Below are 6,634 nucleotides of genomic sequence, written 5' to 3'. Positions count from 1 at the left end.
GAGGCCACGAGGTAGGGGGCGCGCCTACCCCCCCAGGGCGCGCCCTCCCCCCTCGTGGGCCCCCTGTTGCTCCACCGACGTACTCCTTCCTCCTATATATACCTACGTACCCCCAAACGATCAGATACGGAGCCAAAAACCTAATTCCACCGCCGCAACCTTCTGTACCCACGAGATCCTATCTTGGGGCCTGTTCCGGAGCTCTGCCGGAGAGGGCATCCATCACGGAGGGCTTCTACATCAACACCATAGCCTCTCCGATGAAGTGTGAGTAGTTTACTTCAGACCTTCGGGTCCATAGATAGTAGCTAGATGGCTTCTTCTCTCTTTTTGGATCTCAATACAATGTTCTCCCCCTCTCTCGTGGAGATCTATTCGATGTAATCTTCTTTTTGCGGTGTGTTTGTTGAGACCGATGAATTGTGGGTTTATGATCAAGATTATCTATGAACAATATTTGAATCTTCTCTGAATTCTTTTATGTATGATTGGTTATCTTTGCAAGTCTCTTCGAATTATCAGTTTGGTTTGGCCTACTAGATTGATCTTTCTTGCAATGGGAGAAGTGCTTAGCTTTGGGTTCAATCTTGCGGTGTCCTTTCCCAGTGACAGTAGGGGCAGCAAGGCACGTATTGTATTGTTGCCATCGAGGATAACAAGATGGTGTTTTTTTTATCATATTGCATGAATTTATCCCTCTACATCATGTCATCTTACTTAAGGCGTTACTCTGTTTTCATGAACTTAATACTCCAGATGCATGCTGGATAGCGGTCGATGAGTGGAGTAATAGTAGTAGATGCAGGCAGGAGTCGGTCTACTTGTCTCGGACGTGATGCCTATATACATGATCATACCTAGATATTCTCATAACTATGCTCAATTCTGTCAATTGCTCAACAGTAATTCGTTCACCCACTGTAAAATACTTATGCTCTTGAGAGAAGCCACTAGTGAAACCTATGTCCCCTGGGTCTATCTTCATCATATTAATCTTCCAACACTTAGTTATTTCCTTTGCTTTTTTACTTTGCTTTTATTTTACTTTGCATCTTTATCATAAAAATACCAAAAATATTATCCTATCATATCTATCAGATCTCACTCTCGTAAGTGACCGTGAAGGGATTGACAACCCCTTATCGCGTTGGTTGCGAGGATTTATTTTCTTTGTGTAGGTGCGAGGGACTCGCGCGTAGCCTCCTACCAGATTGATACCTTGGTTCTCAAAAACTATGGGAAATACTTACGCTACTTTGCTGCATCACCCTTTCCTCTTCAAGGGAAAACCAACGCAGTGCTCAAGAGGTAGCACGTGGCGGCATGCAGATCTTCGTGAAGGCTCCGCCACTGCACCACCTCAGCTGCCTGCCTGCCTACATGGCACCACACGCCTCACTGGCCAGGGCGCGTGTCAAAGCGAGGAGGAGCGGCGACGGACGGGACGGGCCTCGCCCCCGTCCCTAATAAAGCAAGGGGACACCTAAGCTACTCATTAAATGCGTCTTGTCCTGTAATACGAGCGATAAGCTCAGGGCACTGTACGCCTTTCCACCTCCTGTGTGCCACTGTGGCAGCCCCTTTCGACTATAAAAGGAGGACCATGGCATACTGGAGAAGGATTCGGCTCTTTCGAACCACGCAATGACCACAGCTAGTTCGAGAGCTCAAGAACTCTCTGAAATACAGCCACCAAAGTAGGACTAGGGTTTTACGCATCCTCGCGGCCCGAACCTGGGTAAACGATCCTTGTGCTGGCTACTAACCCTGCTCGACTCGCAACCTCGCGCCCCGGCAACCGTTGTAGGGATTCTTGTGATCCCATAGGTGTCGTTCGACACCGACATCTTTGGCACGCCAGGTAGGGGGCGCAGTTGTGAGAATCTAGCCTAGTAGCTAGCCTAGCATTTCTTCATCGCTCTGGCTCCTGAGAAGAAGGCGGCCGGAAGAACGACGCCGGCGTGGCGACAGAAAAGCTAAGCCATTCAGAGCTTTGAGTTATTTCCTTCTTTCTATAAGGTTATCGTCCTCGGAGATTTTGCCTATGTGTGAGAAACCTGCACGCATGGGGGCCCTCCCGCGATTGGCAACGCCCTTGTCCTGTTTCGAGTATGCTCAATAGCTCAAGCGGCCGCGTCGAGAATGGCGGGGTAGCCTTCCGCGCCTGGCAACGCTCCCGATTCTGAATCGAGTCAAGCTCCACAGTTCGGGCGGCCGCGCTAGGGGCGACAAGGTGGTTTGCGCGCCCTGGGTTTACGCGCCGGCGAACCTACCCAATTAACGTAGGGTGAACACACACAGAAAAATCGAACAGGAAAATAACATGCATAATACTGAAAGTGCTGCAGAGTTATATTACATCGAATTATTGCTGCGGTTCTAACTAGAGATAGCGATTGTCTTGGTTGTGAACCTGCAGCGGCGATAAAGAATGGGGTGCCTAATCCCGGCGCTGGCCCTCCACCCTCTGAATTTTGCCGACTCGGCTGATGATGGGCTTGATGTGCTCCCTGAGCGGCGCGAGGTCAGTACCCTCCGGCAAGCTCTCCACCGCGGCGTCGAAGTCGAGGTCGGGGTACCAGTGCGCAACCTTGGTGAGAACCTTGGTCATGGCACCCTGGCAAAGCCTTCGGGACTCATCGGCAAGTGAGGCCGCCCGGTTGGCGTGGAGCCGCTCTAGAGCGCCGACAACCTTCTCAAAGAACATGGTCAGCTGCAATTGGCACTCACGCTCCGCCCCGGGACATACCTCACGTCCGACATCCCCATGATGGCCAACTGCGCGGCGGCCTGGTTGGCGACGGTGGCGAGGCGCTCGAGTCAACGGTTCTCGCCCTCCACGTGATCCGCGAAGTTGAGGCCCTCGTTCTTCCGCAACTGCTTCTCGGCCTTCAACTCCTTGGCCAGGGTCCCCTCTCGGGTTTTGGCCTCCGACAGCACCTTCTCGAGACCCTCCAGCTTCAGCTTGAGGTCTTTGATGGAGTTGTTGGCCTCGGAGAGCTCCCCATCCTTGCTGACGACCGCGCCCTGCGCCTCTGTCAGGGCACTGTTAAGCATGTCCTTCTCCTAGGACAGCTTCAGGGCCTGCTCCTTCAGCCCGTCACGCTCCGCCTCCAACTCCTCCACCTTGCCGGCTTGAACCTGGGCCTGGGCATTGAGTGCCTCTTTGTGCCTCTGCTCCAGCTCACTGTTCCGCTGCAACACAAGCTTCTCCACCTCTGCATCCTTGCCGCGAAGCATGGCGGCAAGCTTCTCCTTGCATGCAGCGAGGTCCTCCTCCTGGGAGTTCAGCACGGCCTCGTGCTGGGTCCGGGCGGCTTCGGCGGCCGCGACCAAGTTCTTCGCCGTTCTTGAGCTTTCTCGACGTCGGCGAGCTTCATGGTGAGCTCCACGTCGCGCTTGGCCAGCTCGCCCTAGGCAGCCTTGAGCTCCTTGTGGGCCCGCGGAACCAGTCCTGCGTCTCGGCAACGTGCTTCTGGAGGTCCGCCTCCGCCTTCTCCACCACCGCCGTCCTGGACTTAGCCTTGTCCAGGCGGGCGCGGTGGAGCGCCTGGAGCTTCCGGAAGCTGGCGCCCATGGCGTGGAGGAGCCGCTCTTCCTGCGAACCATCGCCACCAACAATCGGCTCCTCGACGACTTCAAGCCCGGCAGCGGCAAGCACTTCATCGTCGAACACCTCTCCCTCAACAGGTGTCCTGGTGCTCGACGCGCCTGGAAGGTGGACGAACAAGTTGTCGCTCACCCTTAGGTACTTGCTGGAGCCGGAAGCAGCAGAAGAGGAAGGCTGGTCATCAGCCACCTCCTCCTCCTCAGGAGCGGCCCCTCCGGCCTCTCCGGCAGGCCTCTTGCCGGTCTCTTCAGCGGCAGCCTTGCCGGCCTCCCCGGTAGGCCCCTTGGCGCCGCCCTCAGCTGCGCCCTTGGCGGCCTCCTCGGCGGCGATCTTCTCGGCGTCCGCCTCTGCGGCCTTGGCGACGTCCATTGCCTCTGGGTTCACGGAGGAGGAATCTGGACGGCGAAGAAGGGGTGAGGCAAGGCCAGGACCAAGAGCCGGAAAGAAAAAGAAGCAGGGACAAATGGCAAACGACTTACCTGTGCCAGTACCCGGCTGGGAAACGGAAGTCCCCTCCCCGCCAACATTTGGCGTCGAGGCAAAGCCATCGGCGCCCAAGTTCTCCTCCTCCTCTTCCATGTGCATGGGCTCGGTGCCTGGCGCCCTTTCCGGGGACGCTCCTCGGGGCGGCGTGGTCAATGGGGGCGGCGTGTTGGCAGTAGCCCTCTGTGGCTCCTCCTGCTGCTGCTCTCCTCCTGCATACCTGGCATGGTCAGCACCAAAGTGTCGTGCCCCTAACACATGTCGATAGGGGAAGAGTGATGAACTTAAGCTGGGGGCTATGCCGGGGGCTGCTGTCCGGGCTGCTCAACACCACCAGTGGCGCCCTTGAAGTACCAACTGGGGGCTGGCCACCCGCCGAGACCTTGGCCCTCTTCACTCTCTGGGCCAGCGTCTCCACGTCCCTGCAAAGACGAAGACAAGTCAAGATGAGCAACACAAATTGAGGAGGCAGAGATAACGAAAAGGAACCAGATACTTACTCGTCGTCCGCCTCCTCCTCTGCTGTTTTCCTCTTCCTCCTCGGGCTGAGGAATCCATAATCGAAAGTAACCTACGTATCAACATCCGCCGGAGGAGGAGAAGGAGGTGGTGTCCGAACACGCGTGGACGAAGAAGGGGCGGCTGTCTTCTTCTTCACTGCGGCCTTCGCCGGCTTCTTTGCCGCTGCGGCCCTCGTGTGGCGCCCGGACCCCTCCAAGGTCAGCTGTGGCCGAGCAGCCTTTCCGGGCCGGACCGGCTCGCCGGAACTGGCCCGCCGCAGGACTCGCCCTCTCCCCATAGCCGGCGTCGTGCCTGCGGTCTCGGCCTCCTCCGACGACGACTCGCCGGTCACATCTTCAACCAGAGGAGCCTCGGTGCCGGCGCTGCTGGCTCCCCCGGCGGCCGCCGCCCACCGGGCGAGCTCCTCCTCCTCCGCGGCCATCGCGGCCTTGTCCTCCACACCGCCGACGCTGCCGGCCTCCTTGGCAAGTTGTGCCTCCCTCGCCCTGGTGGCGATGTAGTCCAGCTCCGCCTGGGTGGTGTCCTCGACAAGCAGCTGCTCGGCGTCGGCGTTGACGTACCCCTCGTGCAGAGTGTCAAAGAACTGCTGCACCTCGGCGTCCTTCGGCTCCTTCCAGCTCGGGTAAGGGCCATGCGCGTTGCAGTCCAGCATCATGGCAATGATGTCGGACCGGCGCGAGTTATTGCACAACGGGAGCACCCCTGTTGGCAGTTGAACAGAGGCCCCTTGAGGACCTTGCCGGCCTTCGCGGCGGCCCTCGCGACCTTGCCGGTCCGCTTGACCTCGCCGTCGTGGCCCACGTCAAGCTGGAAGAGCCGCTGGCAGAAATGGGCGTGCCCCATCACTGTGAAATTTTGGTCGAGGCCGGGACGAAGCCGCATGATGTCGGCGGGGTTCGTGAAGAGCCAGGCTGGCCTCCCCTTGTTATGCAGTGGAGCGATCCGGCGGCGGATGAAGTCCGCCCCGATCATCTCAACGGTGAGGCCGACCTCGGTGAGCCGGAGGATCCTGGTGGTGGTGACCGTGAGCTTCTCGTCGTCAGCATCGACGTCGCTCCAATCGCTTTTGCGGACCGGCGGCGCCCGGCGAGCTTCGCAGAACGCCGGCGGGTCCTTCTCCTCGATCCAGCACCACTGGCCCCGCCATTCTTCCCACCTCTCCTTCATGGTGCCCTCCGGATACGCTCCCTTGGATCTTGAGACCCAGGCGAAGCAACCGGAGATGGCGCCCCCTGGTTGGATCCGAGGGGAGAAGTAATGGCGGAAGAGCGCCGTGTTGGGGTGCACCCTGGCGAAGCCCTCGCAGAGATGCGCGAAAAGGGCCATGCACGCCACCGCATTCGGAGTAAAATCCAGGTGGCGGAAGCCAAAGGTATGCATGACATCGCTGAAGAAATCGGAGAAGGGAGGACAGAGCCCGCAGGAAAAATAATCGACAAAAAAGGGGTACCGATTTGGGGCAGCCTCGGCGCAGTCGGCGGGGATGACACGCGTGGCTAGATGCCCCGAATTCTCCCCCCCCCCGTTTTCACTCCCCACGGGGGCCTGAAGGAGTCCCGAAGCTCGTACACGTCAACTGTCGAGGGGAAGAAGGGGGACTGCGTCCGCTGCACCGCCAGCGCACTCTCCGGCGGCTCCGCGGCTCCGGCGTCCTTGGCCACTCCCTAGCCCTTGGTGGATTTTGTCGCCATGGCGGCTGGGAGAGGAGGGCAGGACAGAGGGTGGCGGAAGCGCAGCGGCGGCGAGCAGGAACGAAGCTTGGAGAAGAAGAGGAAGGCAGGCGGAGGTTTCCGAGATTGGGGTTGCGCGAAGGGTAAAAGGAACAGTGCGCCCGCGGTTATCCCTTTTTATGGGGAAGCCGCGGGTCGCGCTGCCCATTTACTACGATGTGACGCATGCGTGCAGGAACTGCCCCATGCATGCCGCCCACGTCACGCACACCCCTCCACGCCGTGCTGCACGCGCTGGTCGTGGGAAGCGCCGCGCGCGAAAAGTTATACCGCGGTAAAAACGCCCCGC

This window comes from Triticum aestivum, chromosome 2D (assembly GCF_018294505.1).
Source record: "Triticum aestivum cultivar Chinese Spring chromosome 2D, IWGSC CS RefSeq v2.1, whole genome shotgun sequence".
In the NCBI taxonomy this organism is placed as follows: domain Eukaryota; kingdom Viridiplantae; phylum Streptophyta; class Magnoliopsida; order Poales; family Poaceae; genus Triticum; species Triticum aestivum.
The sequence above is the reverse complement of the archived record's forward strand: the minus strand, read 5'-3'. Positions refer to the sequence as shown.